The sequence below is a fragment of the Penaeus japonicus genome, unplaced genomic scaffold (genome assembly GCF_977035675.1).
Source record: "Penaeus japonicus unplaced genomic scaffold, GWHDUDI00000001_assembly GWHDUDI00000009, whole genome shotgun sequence".
Classification (NCBI taxonomy): Eukaryota; Metazoa; Arthropoda; class Malacostraca; order Decapoda; family Penaeidae; genus Penaeus; species Penaeus japonicus.
The window spans coordinates 15,881,693-15,896,514 of NW_028234411.1; the positions used below are offsets into that span (position 1 = coordinate 15,881,693).

General features: G+C 35.6%; 1 long non-coding RNA gene across 1 annotated transcript; it reads left to right on the top strand.

The window, feature by feature from the left end:
* The first annotated feature begins 448 nt into the window (after window positions 1-448).
* LOC147471313 (uncharacterized) lies at window positions 449-4,737 on the top strand. The gene is made up of 2 exons (XR_015191242.1): window positions 449-549; window positions 645-4,737. It is a non-coding gene; the product is annotated as an uncharacterized LOC147471313 (long non-coding RNA).
* The last annotated feature ends 10,085 nt before the right edge of the window (window positions 4,738-14,822 follow it).

Here is a 14,822-nt window from a genome sequence, read left to right on the forward strand (position 1 = left end):
AAATGTTGCTTTGATAATAAAAAGTCAAAGATATCATACAAGGAATCTGTACATGGACAAATGGTACAATGCATTTTCTTTTAAATGAATTTATTCACACTAGAAAAATATGTAAGCAAAATATACAAATAGACAAATCTTTGGTATGAAATAGAAAAAAAAACAGAAACGAAAACAAAACTCAAATATAAATATGTAAGGTCAATATAAGAATAGCCATTTCACTACAAACTATAGCTGGAAAATAAGTCCTATACATGAATATGCTATATGTAAAGGGATTAATATAACAGCTTTACTAACTTCAAACATCACAAGTGTGCTATGATGATGTGAAGAATGTAAAACAATATTTGAATATCTACGAGGAAATAATTACCCTTATTAAATATCGATATACATCGATATACATGTTAATTAATTTATATCTTAACTCCCTTATTTTGTAATGCGCATGCGCGTAGGTATGCCTCACCTGGTATTGTTCCACTATACAATCAGTCACTTAGCCATACCACCTGTTCGAGTGAGCACGGTGACCCTCACCTCGTGAGTACAGCTATAGCGGTCTTATTACGCTGGTATATATAGCGTGGTAATATTGTAAATACACTATATTTATATTGTATTTCTATTCTTTTCAGTCTTATTTTTGTATTTGGTTATTCTTATAACGTTGACGCCAGGCGCCACTACAGTGTGCCTCTCATGTCCCCTGAAGTTATAATATTCGGAGGAGCGCCAAGCTTTAACAAGCCCCGTGACACCTGGGCGGTTTGACACGCTCGAAGGGACGTGATTTGTGAACTATATTATTTGTAATGTATATATGTTTTTGTAAATATAAGGTGAATGGTATCTAATCTTTATATAACCCCTTTTTGGAAGTGAAGAGTACGATAAAGCTAAAAGTGCAATACTACCAATGATAAATTTCCATATATAATGAAAGATCCTTTTTACACTATATAAATGTAATATTTCCATTAATATTAGACATAAATCAATAAAAAAGTAAATCAAACAAAAGGAGCCGTGTATGAATGCCAACCTCTCCTGCTGAGCATTTTTTCAACCATGAAATTCATCATAGCTTCCTCTGGTGGATCATCAACCTCAAGTAAATCATCAAAAGGAATTCTCCTTTTGACATAGATTATGGAGGAATTGGCAGGAAACAACTATCTTTGCACACTTTTTTGGTGTATATTGGAGTGCACCTCCTGACTTGTGCAAGCAGCGGAACCTACTTTTGAGCACCCCTAAGCATTGTTCCGTAACTGCTCTTGTGCAAGCATGGCTGATATTATAGCGTCTCTCTGCTGGTGTTATTGGCTCTGCCAAAGGTGTCATAAGGCAAGTTGCCAGAGGATATCCTGAGTCTCCTACAAAACAATAAAGTACTTTGGTCAGTCATGTAAGCAAATATGATATGCATACTTTAAATACTGTTATATACTTTACAGAAAATATGAGAGAGGTAAAATATATATCAGTGATACAATATATGCATACTTACCGAGCAGGTATGGGTGGCCAAACTGTTGTTCAAGGAAGTGTCGACGCAAATTACTATCATTCCAGATGTAAGAATCATGAACACTTCCTGGAAATTTTGCAGAAAAACTCATAATTTTCACGTGGGCATCGGACACTACCTGAACATAGAGAATGAACCCTCTTCCTGTTCAGGTAAATATGCTCTTGCCTCAGAAGTTTGATAGGGATATGTGTACAGTCAATGGCCCCTAGTACACTGGGAAAGCCCTTGATTACAAAGAAGTCTTGCTTTATTTTCTGAATTTCATCCCTTGTGCGATGTGTCTTTATATCCATCTGAGCCAGGTTGAAAATTGCACTGGTGACTGCATTTATTATTCTAGACACACTGGATTGGCTCAGTCCTACAGAGTCCCCTATCACATTCTGCCACTTGCATAAAAACGCAGGGCAACTAACACATGTGGCCACAGGTTTGAGTGTGACCTGTTTGTGTGCCTAGAAATTTCTGGTCCAATCCTCTCACACAGCCATTGAATTTCATTCCTAGGATATCTGTAGTATCTACAAAATATTAGAAATCTAAATGAATCATATGTTTCTTAAAGTTTATTATCTTCCTATACCTTAGGAGATGGGCATCACTAACTGCAAGAGGGTTGAGTCTGTCTTTGAACACTCTTTCTCTCCTAAGCCTATCATGTTCCAATGCCCATAACAATTCCATCCTGTGAATTACATGACAAGAGTTAGGTAGTCTTATTATACAAGGTGAACAGTATATAGAATCCAAATATCAATCATTCACAAGGCATTTTCTTTCACAGTTGTTGCAAAATTTAAGTCATTTATATGAAATTATATACATCTTTTAACTAAGGATATTGAAACTTGTATTCACTTATTCTTGCCTAATGGAAATCTCATATCTATTAATTTTGTAAATATCAATATAGAAGAACCAAAATTATCAACAAAATGTAGAGATTTCTGCATTTTCTTACTGGTCACCAGCCTCATCTTGTACAAGAAATAATTTCCCATTTTATAGAGAGATGCCTCCTGATTCAATTTGCAAACAAAATAAACATGAAAGATTTTGGACTTCAGTTTTAGGCAATATTTACTCAAATTAATGATGGGTAAGAAATAAAGGTTCTGCGACTTTAAGGGTTTATAAAAATAGTCCGAAATCTGTGTCATATATATTATCACTTAAAAAATCGTTGAAATAAGATACTTATTCATGTAAAGTATGGGTCAGTAAACCTTAATTGCAGCAGACCAGTACCATATATATTTCTTGTATTTGACAACCTCGCATTCAGCCTTTAATTTCTTTCTACTGCAAATATGTTAAATTAAAGTTATTTCAAAACCAAATATCACTAACCCTTCTTGATACAAAAATGCTCTGTCATTGTCCATGCAACAATACTCAAAAACTATAGCATTTGCTTTCTTCCCCTTCCAATTTTCTAGTGTCATTATCATTGTCATTATATCTATGATCGTAAGTCATGAATATAATATCTACAAATATACTATTATAATTATAATTGTTATTATTACCATCATCATTATTATCTAATACACGTGTCATAGTGAACGACTCGCATTCTCACTTTATTTATTTATTCTTTTATTTTTTTTATTAGAATAATGAAGTCAGTAATTAAGGTTATATGCTTCAAAGAAATTATTAATTTTCTAATTTCTATTTTGTATGGATGACATTTAAAAAAAAAAAAATCCTAACCTTTGAATTAAATATTAACTACTTTTCTAATACCCATCATATGTGCTGTTCAAAGTCCTTAATGTCTATCATCAAAAGTTGAACCAGTTTATACTATTTTACCAATGGCAGTTAGAGTTTGTTGATCTTTACCAGAGCACCGACAAGCGCTATGCCTACAGTAATTGTTTGACGTATGTATCACTAGTTTATTATTAGTATTATTAATATTAATTTCTAGCAACTATGTCATGAAAGAAAAATATATTAAAATTAATCGATTTCACGTGGTATTTTCATTATTCTACTAGTTAGTGGCTGCTGAAATTTCACCAGTTTGTGCGAACATTACTCCCGCTTATTTCAAGAGAAATTTTCGTGTTTTTTTTTATTATGTTCACATATTGATATAGGCTTGTTATCGCTACAAACATGGCCAATATAAAAATAAATCAAAACCTCACCTTAAATCTTGATTTATGGAGGAGATAAGTGGTGATGAGATGGTTGTCGCTCCAGTTACTAGCAGTCTTACGCGCGCTCCAACCACTGGTAAGTATTATCATGGTAACTCCAAAGATTAATTGTTCGTGAATACCACCACGGTCTGTTTACCATGATAACTGTTATTACCAGTGAATTTATCATGGTAAGTCAATTGATGAATCCAGCCCCATGTTGGTATCGAGGGGAACGACTTAGCCGACAGGTTGGCAGAGGAAGGCAGGAAGAAACCCTTGAATGATCTTGTGGTGCATCCTAGCCGGGAACTGCTAAGGCGTAAAAGGATGGCCGCAGGGCAGGTCGGTGCCCTGCAGCGACATAGAGAGGAAGCGAGAACCTCCCCCTCGGCCAGCTGGTACTCAGACGCCACAGGCTATGAGTCGCTGATACTCTCCCCCAGAATATCAAGGTGTGCTGAAGTCAGCCTTCACAGACTGACTTGTGCATGGCAAATCGTACCCACTATTGGGCATGATGAGCGGCGCTGTGAACATTGTGGCGCACCCGACGCCAATTAGAGTACTACCTGATGGAGTGCGAGCACATTCGTTTCCTCAGGCAGGGCCTAGGGACGACAGCCGCCGGGCTGGTTAGGCGACTATGCCTGTCGCTTGCCCCCTGGCAACTGGAGCGCCTACAGGCAATCCGACCGCCACGGTAAACATTCAGTTATGATAATCAGATCAATCAGGACTTATAGCTGGCAGAGGCCGGGCCGCCTCCTCCATATAGCCCGGGCGAAGCGACGTCTTCGCGAATCTCTCTGAACTGAATTGAACTGCCCCCTGGCAACTGGAGCGTCCACAGGCACTCCGACCGCCACGGTAAGCATTCAGTTATGATGATCAGATGAGTCAGCACTTATAGCTGACAGAGGCCGGGCCGCCTCGTGCATATAGCCCGGGCAAATCTCTCTGAACTGAACTGCCATAGACTGTTCGAAGGAAAATACCACGACTACTTATTTTAAGCTCAGTCGGCAATGCCCATGCCAGCCCCCCCCCCCCCCCGCCTAAAAAAAGAAAAAGAAAAAAAGGATTCCACAGCTGCTTCCTTCAAGCCTCTCTTCTCTCTCGTGACCCGATCTGCCTCTCTCGCCCTTTCACGCATAGAAGATGACATCTTCCACCACCTCAACATTTAGAACAAAAAAAAAAAAAAAAACTGTAAAATACTGGAACATAAGAATTGAGAAGGGCCGGGGATATACAAGTAAAAACGATCAGTTCCCGATAATGATAAAAAAAAAAAATTGAGAACAGTAAAAACCTGCTTGGTCTTTTAAAAGATTATAATAGAATAATTAAAGAAACAACCTAATATACGAACTCGCAGATATAAATCAAATACCAAATCTCATCATAAAATAAAACAGGAAAGAAAAAAGATAAATCAGTTACCCCTCCTGTCAGGCTGCGCAAGGGGTTTTCTTTAGGGAAGAGTACGGAGGAGGGGGTGACTAAGCGAATTCTTACGGCCATTGTCTTCTTCCTGACTCACAGTCGACACTCTAGCCACACTGCGGGAAAATGACAGTGCACACCGGCGGGTGTCTAGAAGTTGAAGTAGGGACCGCTGTGAGATGGACTGTGGTCCAATAAAGGACCAATCGATGCTAGGCCAAACTCTACATTTCATTTATCTCTAGTATCGCCTGTAGGTTGCAGTGCTATCTACTGTGCATACATTGTGCCTCATTTGTACTTGTATATAGTATTATATGTCATGACATAATGTATTGATATTGACGTAATAACTTGTTTATATATAATCGCCAATTTTAAGGCCTTATCTGCAGCGTCAAAGTCTTGAAATCATTTCACCCTCATGGGCACTGTCGGGCGTATGACAGCGAAAGTGTCGTACCGCTCGAACAAAACCAGCCGTCAGGCTCTCAGAGCGACCTGTGCCTCTGTGGCGCGCCTTTGAAAAACATTTTTTTACAGTTATTTGCTTCTTCTTCTGATAAAAAAAAAACACTTTTGAGTTCATAAGACACGACAAATACATATCTTGTTTGTTTTAAGTAATTCATGTTGGAATGTGAATCTGAATATGTTAACATCATGCTACTTTAAACATGAAAAAAATATTTATTAAAAAAAACTAGTTGTGCAGATTAGCAGTCAGTAAATAGATCTTATTTGTGCAAACATAGAATGCATTTCATGACACATCAATCGAAGTAAAATTTATTCTAGGCTTATTCACCTAGGTATGCTATACTTTTTTCATGATATTTTCATGATATTTTCATTGCAATACACGCATATCGTGCGTGTATTACAGAAGTCGTGTTTAAAATGGAAATCGCACCACACAAAAATGATTATTATTTGCAAACGTTATAGGTTATCACTGTTTATAAATTAAACTCGGATATTTTATTGTTTTATATGAGTTACCGACTTGATTTACTTCAGTTTTCTCTGAAGAGACCACTTGCTGCCCATCAAATCTAAACAAATTCGAACGTATTACTCTGATTGTGACTATATACTTTAATAGGCTTTAATTACCAGTCTGCCCTGAGAATGAACATAAAAATACACCCAATAGATTTTTTGTTGCTGTTTAAATGTTTTTCATGTCAAACACTTAGTAAATTCAGTTTAATACGAGTTAAAAAGTAAATGTAATCCAAGCCAAAGGATTCAAACAATTATTTATCACCCATTTATCAAAGCTACATATGGCGGTATTTGTTTTACATTTTCACGCATGAACTGGAGTCTCGAAATATGCAGTATACTATACATTATAATCTTACTTCATTGTTACATAAATTTAGTTGTAAACCATCATTAAGATACTCTTTAAACGGTTGAATGAGACGACATAAAATAAAAATCAGGAAATATTTGACATTTTCGCCATTCAGCGATGGATCGCGCATGCGTGTTGGCGCCCCTATTGGATAGGTTGGTACGCGTGGGCGGGTGGTGCTCTTTGGCAATAGAACTTGAAATACGACAGCAAATTATTGCGAGTTTTTGGCAATTATTGCAGATAAGGACGCCGCAGATAAGGCCTTTAGTCTGTAAGATGAGTAGTAAATCTATCTAGAAACCATATCTTTCACATATTGGTGTAGCAACAGAAATGCTACCTTCACAAATACTCTAGTTAAGAGTATATTGGTAATTTTCATGGAGTCAGTAGGGCACCTGGTTGGACAAACCTCTTAATAGATAGTTTGGTCATTAGGAGCCGGGATTCTCATATTGAGGTCCCGAGTTCTAGTCACGGTCAGATATGTATATTTGTATTTCGATATTAAAATGTGCCACTGCATTCTTCCGTCTTTCATTTACACAACCACACACCCACCCACACACACAATAGAAGAAATATATAATGGTATATTATTGCATTTTGCCTTTGTTGATATTGTGGCAACGATGGGGAGGTGGTCGCTCGCTGTGATGTCACCTTGTGTTGGGTGAATGTTTAGGTGCGCATGTTTGTTTGTGAGGATGATGTCTGGTGTGGTTGCTGACCAGTTGATTATGCGTGTTGAGAAGTGTGGGCCGATGTGTTGTAGTGTGCTGTCGAGGATGCGAGATGCGAACCATCGTCACACGGCGTTTGTGTAGTTGTAGCCGAATGTGTGGTGTTGTGCATTCCAGTCTCCGAGTAAATATGTAGGTTTTCTGTGTCTGAGGAACTGGAATATGTCCTGGTCAGGTATATAAGGTCGTCGTGGCGGTAGGTATATTGTTGCTATGAGGATGGAACCACGTGGTGTGTTAATTTCCATAAGCTCTGTTGTGTATTTTGTGTTTGAAGTTAGATTGAATGGCGCTTCATTCATCTGAGTGATTTGTTTGGTATGTTGTATATGTGTGTATCTTTATTTTGCTTGTGTTATCGAGGTCGTGGCTGCTGAGCAGTATTATGTATGGGTCGTATATGCTATACATGTTACAGGGCTCATTGCACCTGTCGAAATTCCACTGTCGTACTACTGTGAGGCGGTTAGTTATCAAAGGGAACAAATTCATGATTACTGTTGTTCTGCAGGAAGGTATCCATTGCTCAGCTGGTTTATATGTTTGTACCTTATTATGTGTATGTAGATGTCCATCTCACCAGCAAGGAGGTTTTTGTGTAAAGTGTTGGCTGTGACCATGTCTTCATTGGATGAGTCAATAAATCCATTTGATGTTACCTTTGGCGATTTCTCTGCCAATTTGATGTGTGTTGGTCCAGTCGTATTTGCGAGGTTCGAATACTCTAGTAGGACGCATCAGGTACTATGCCGTCCAGCAGCCTTACAGGGCTGTTGTTATTGCTGTGCTTGTTGCTACAAGCTGCTTGGTGTTCTGGGCAGGGCCCTGTGAATCTCTTTTTCTTTCTTTAATCTGCCGTTTGCGTGATTCGGATCTACTGCGGTCCTTAAGGTGTGTTTGTGTGGTTTGTTGTTTGTGTGTGGGTTGTTTCGGCCTGGCAGCGGTTTGTGTAGCCTGAATCGGCGTTTGTACCATCGGTTTTGCTACTTATGTTTTTTTCGATTTGTTTGACTGGGAGTTGAGGCGTGAAATCATGAGCTTTATCTGATTGTCCAGAGCCACTGTTGCCGACGTGCTGAGGTTTGTGTTGGGAGGGATTACTTTTAGAATCCTCCATGAGTCGGATTCTACCAGGTCGAGCAGTAGGATGTTGTTTCGGGCTAGGGTATTTTTTGCTTGTTGTCTGAAAATGACTGTCGGGTTTATTAGGTTCTGGATGTGGGCATGGAGAAAAGTGATGGAGATTTCTTTAGAAAGATTGTTTGGGAGTGCCAGCTGCACTGTCTGTACTATTTTCTTTTTCTTTTTATATATCTTAGCTTACTTGGCTTATTAATGGTTTCCAGGCGTTTTGAGTTGAGCTACTTTTTATTGGTTTTATTTCCTTTTCTTTTTCTTCGGCTTTTTCTGTCATGATTTCCTGGACATTTTTTAATTTCTTGTTTAACTGCAGGACGTTGGAGGATAGGATTAAGAACGAAATGTTGAGGGAAAGAGTGGCAGTGGGAGAGTTGCGAGAGGCCAGGCTGAGGTGGTTGGGGCACGTTGTGCGGAGAGAGGAGAGCTACATAAAGAACAGAGTGAGGGAGGAGGTGGTTGGGCAGAGAAAGAGGGGAAAACTAAAGAGGAGATGGAAAGACTGTGTGAAGGAGGATCTGAACCCAAAGGGATTGAAGGAGGAAGATGCAAGAAACTGAGCACTATGGAGGGCGAAAATCCGCACCGGCAACCTTACGTGAGTGGGATTGAATCCAGAAGACAAGATTTTCATTCCGTAGAACATCTTGCTATGAATTGTTATCATAATCAGTACACAATACAGTTCACACCAATGACTATAGACAACGTCCTTTTTGCAGTCAACTTATGGCAGTCTGGTATTTACTTGTATATAGACTCGAAATCAGAGACAGACAGACAGACAAAGACAAAAACAGATAGAGGCAGACAGAGACAGACAGAGAGACAGAGAGAGAGAGATCCTGCATATGTTAATAGCCTGTGGTTACAAGCTGGGCCAGCAAGCAGACAAGGAATTGTTTGAAAATAGTAATAACTGTTATTAATATCATTATTATTCACGTTTTTATCATTATTCTTTGATTATTAATATCATTATTATCGTTAGCATTATAATTTTCATCAATTTCATTATTATCATTATCATTATTATGAATATTAGAATCATTACAATATTTTTGGTATTATTAGCATCATTATGAACATTATTATCATTATCCTTAATAATCTTATTGTTATTATTATAATCATTATTATTATCAACATTATTATTGCTATCATGGATCCAAATTTAGGTAAATTCAGTTTCTTACGAGTTAAAGAATAAATGTATCATCAAAATTATTATCATAATCATTAACAATATCATTGTAATGATTATTATCACCATCGTCATTGTTGTTATTGTTATCATTATCATCATTTTTGCTATAACTATTATTATAATAATAAAAATTATTATTATTATTATTATTGTTATTACCATTATCGAATTTTTCATTTTTAACCTTAATATTGCCATTATCTTTGTGTTTTTTTTATAATCAGTTTCATTATTATTGGTATTTTCATTATCGTCATCATTTATAATTTGTTATCAGTGTTATCCTTATCATTTATATAATTATCGTTACTATTCCTAATATCATAATTATCATATCTAATAATTATTACCATGATAAATTTTACCACTATCATTATTATCATTATTAGTTATATTAGTATTATTATCATTACTACTAGTGGTAGTAATAGTAGTAGTATCCTTATTATCATTATATGATCACAATTATTATTATCATTGTTATTATCATTATTATATTCATTATTATTGTTATAATTATTCATTTAGTCATTACTGATGACAATACCATCGTCATTATCACCGGCATCATTGTTTTTGTCATTACTATTACTTCCCCTTTTGTTGGTATTTTCACCATTATCATAATTATCATTATTGTCATTAGTATTATCATATTCGCTATTATCGTTATTACTATTAACATTTTTTTTACTATTCTTCTTCTTATTATTATTATCATTTAAATCATTATCCTATAACAATAATGATGATAATTATTATCATTACTATCATGATAGCCATTGTGATTGTCTTTATTCATGTTATCATTACTATCTTCCTTGTTACTTTTATTATCATTACTATTACTACCATTATGGTTACTTTTGTTATCATCATGTTGAATAATTACCAACTTAATCACAATAATCACTTTTGTTTTATCATCATGATAATAATTCTTATTACCTTTATAATCATAAATATTATCATGGTAATGATGAAGATAATTTATCATACTTTTGTAGTTGTTATCAATATCATTATCAGTTTTTAAGTCGATGCTTTTCTTATTATCAATAATAATGGTTATTATTAGTAGTATTAACAGTTTATCATCATTAATATAGTTATCATCATTAGTATTCTTATTCTTATTTTCATAGTTTTTATTAGTATTGATTTTATTATCATGATTAACCTTATTACCATCATCATTGTTATTATCATTATCGTCATTATTATTATCATCATTTTCATAATCATTATTACTATCATTTTGATTATTGTTATAATTGTTAGTAGTAACATTATCATCAATGTTATTTTTTGTTTGTATTATTATTTATATTATCATCATAGATTGCCTTATGGCTTTTTATCATTATTCCTATTATTTTTATCATTATCATTTTTATCATTACCCTTATTAACATTATGATCATCATTACGGAATTATAAGGCGCCAACTGCTGCGTCACCTGTTACCACTTCAGGGTGGAGCAGGGGACAGCGTCGGGCGACCCCGTGCCACTGCGGCGCATCTTTGAAATAGTAATCTTTGCAGTTACTTGTTTCTTCCTCTACTAAAAACACATTTGAGTTCATAGGACACTCAGGCCTAGGAGAGTGTATGTCAAATAGTAATTGTGATTTAATTTAATGCCTGATAATACTTTTGTCTTAATTCATTCATATTGGCATGTGAAGGGAAGTTGAATATGTTAACATCATGTTTCTTTAAGCATGAAAAAAAGTTCAGCTTACTTCTTCAAATAGCATTTGTGCAGATTAGCAGTCAGTAAATAGATCTTATTTGTGCATTTTTATTATTGTATTTGTGTATTTTTGTTTATTTACCTAGGCGTTGCTGTATTATTTGTATTAAAACACAAAAGTTATCCTCACATCAGGGTAGACTTTTCATTTAATGGCGATTAATTATGGATAATATTATACGTGCATTACAGTAGTGTTGAAAATGGACATTACACGACACACATTACTTGCTAAAAATAAAGGTTATCTCTGTAACTGAACTAAATTCAGCTCTTTTATCATTTTTACACGAGTTACCGTTTTAATTTATCTTGGCATGGTTGCATGACAATATATGAAAGAGAAGGGAAATGGTAAACTTTTAATCATTTATTCAAAATGTAATTAAATTCGAACGTATTCCTCTGATTGTGACTGTATACTTTATAATATATATATAGTCTAAGGATTCCAACAATTATTCATCACCCATTTATCAAAGCTATTTATGATGGTATTTGTTTGAAATATTTTATATGCTAATTATCATATTCTTACCTCATTTTTACATAAATGTTGTTGTAACATTTGTAATATTTAGCATTTTCGTCATCGGTAATTGTTCTAGCATGCGTGTTGGCGGCCTTACTGTATAGGTTGGCACGCGTGTGTAGGGAGCTATCTCTCTCGAGAAAAAAAAAATGGAAATACGACAGCGAATGATTGTGAGTGATTGGCAGTAATTGCAGAGAAAGATGCTGCAGATAACGACTATAATCATTCCAAATATTCTCCCACAAGTCGTTATCATTAAATGATTTATCACATATATCATTATCACTTAATTGAATCAGATTATTCTCATCTCGTAAATCATCATTATTATTGTAAATATGTGCATTATCAGAATTATTAGGAAAATTGTTATCATTAATACTAATATCACGCGGCGGCGACCCCAGTGAAACACTCGGCCTGTGACCTATCAGATCTGTCATGGTGCCGGCGAGCCAAATTTTTGTTCCGCCTCAGTAAAGTCACCGATAGCCATACCAAAGCCGATTATGGGCCATTTTTTCTAAATATCATGGTTTTGGGCGTTACCAAACCGAAAATAAATTGCGTGGGGCCGGCCCGAAAACTTAATCGATTTTTTCAAACGTCAAGGCAGTGCGGTGGGCCGGCCCCAAAATGTTTTCGGGCGGCCCGAATATTTGCAACAGTTGGTAGCCCTGCGTACGCAGAAAGCATGCCAAATGATCGAACAACCATGGCGAGCGGGAAGGATAAAACTATATCGCTCACGGAAGATCAGAGGAAAATGTTGATTTCTCTCATCACTGACCATAGCCATAGCCTAGATTAAAACATGTACGACCCTGGAACATCAACCGCAAGCAGCAAGCATGGGAGAGCATAACTGCCAGCTTTAATGGCATCCATTAAACTCAGCTAAATCGAGCTTGGGAGTACATGCGCGAAACGTAAGTAATATTGAACGTTTTCTGTGTGTTTGTTATTTTAAACATACATATTGTGATAAAGAATAATTTATTTGAATTATATTAAGAGATTACTCATGAATAAACACGAGGCATCAGCAAACAAGTCAGATTAGGAATCAACGATAAGCAGTTGCAATATTTGAATTATGTTTTCTCTTGTGTCAGCGTTTCATATACATTCTTTGATATGATTCAGAATCAGCTACGCCAAATATGTGTATGCCTGTCACCAACCCACCCACACATATGTAACTATATAGAAACAGATTTTCAAATGTTTAATCGCTACCATTTCTTCATTGATGTCAATTTCAGAATGGGTTGATGAAGGTCCTTCATTCATATAACAGGACTTTGCTATACCTCCTGCAATTCCAAGCCCTCTAGGACCTCCTTTACTTCCTAGAAAACCCTCTCTGTCAACAGCTCCACCACTGACCCCAGTTCCACCATCTGCCTGTGGTGAACCACCATCTCCTTCAACCATTTCATCACCTTCTTCAACAACTCATAGGAAGGGCAAAAAGAGGAACCAAGCTTCAGAGAATGAGAAATGCTACAGGGATATTAGGCTGAACAACAAAAAGCTCCATGATGCCCAACTCTTACAGGCGAAGGAAATTAGAAAGGAATTCTCCAAGTCTTGTGAAGCAGATTTTAATCTCATTTTTAGGTGATGCAAAGCAATATTTGCAACTTCATGGCACAAAATCTGGGAAAAAACATAAATGCTGCAAAAGTATGAAATAAAACAACAAAATCAACATAGCTCTTTTATTTCATTCTTATAATAAAAGTAATAAAAAAACATACAAGCAAAGGCCTCTTTTTGCATATATAATTCAATTTTTTTTTACTAGAAAGCTCTTATCCCACTAATAACCAATGCAATAGACTAAATAACATAACTTCAGACATCAAAAAGAAAAAAAAAGAAAAATCTAGACATTCCCCAGTTAGGTAGATAACTAAATATCAGTAAATAGATAAGTCGTATTTAACAAAAAAAAAAAAAAAAAAAAAAAAAAAAATCTGCACGTAGTTATTTGCGACTTAAAAATAATAAATTTATATATATCTTGACATCTCCTGTGGTTCCACAGATAAAATATTTTAAAACAGAAAATATGTCTCATTTTACTAATAAAGAATCAGAAAAAAAAACACAGATTGACAAGGTTTCTGACAAGGTCTTATTTCACTTTTAAACAATAATAAGGTAAATGTTTGATATGACGGTTCCTGATACCAATAATAATTACTGCAATTTACTATAAACATTTTTTTTTTAATATACAGGTAATATAAAATAAGTAGCAATATGCTTAAATTAGAAATTAATGATTCATCCAGAAATTCTCTGACTGCTAAGCCATCCTAAAACCATTGTTCACCAACATTTTCTGACATCAAACCCTAAACGATTATCATTATTTTCGCAGTGTACTGCATCATGCTCTAGTTCATCTGTGTCTTCTTCTTTGGCAATATCAATATTCTCAGTTGTGGCTAGATTATGCAACACAACACAAGCTGCAACCTATTAAAAATAAAAGAAAATATATATCAGCACCATAGTTTAAATTCCACACACCCATACATTAGTATATATATTTTATATCATATTTATATTAATAATATTTTGTATAACCAGCATTATTTTGAAAGAAGAATAATTACCTCTGCCATCTCTTGCTGTGGGTAATTTTCTGCTGATTTTCTGAAGCAGGTTTCTGGTGCACTGCTTTGACAGTCGATAACGTTTCACGAACTCCTCCTCTGACTGCATGACAACTGGATCCTTCTACCTCTCACCACTAAACGTGGCAGACAGACCTCCTCTACTTCCTCAACTTGGTCCACATTACCATTATTACCTATAATAAAGAGGATTTACACAATAGTACACAATTCCCAAATAAACAGGGGGGGGGGGAGGATTGTTAGCATTTGCCAGTGCATGAAGCATGGCGGCCACAAAA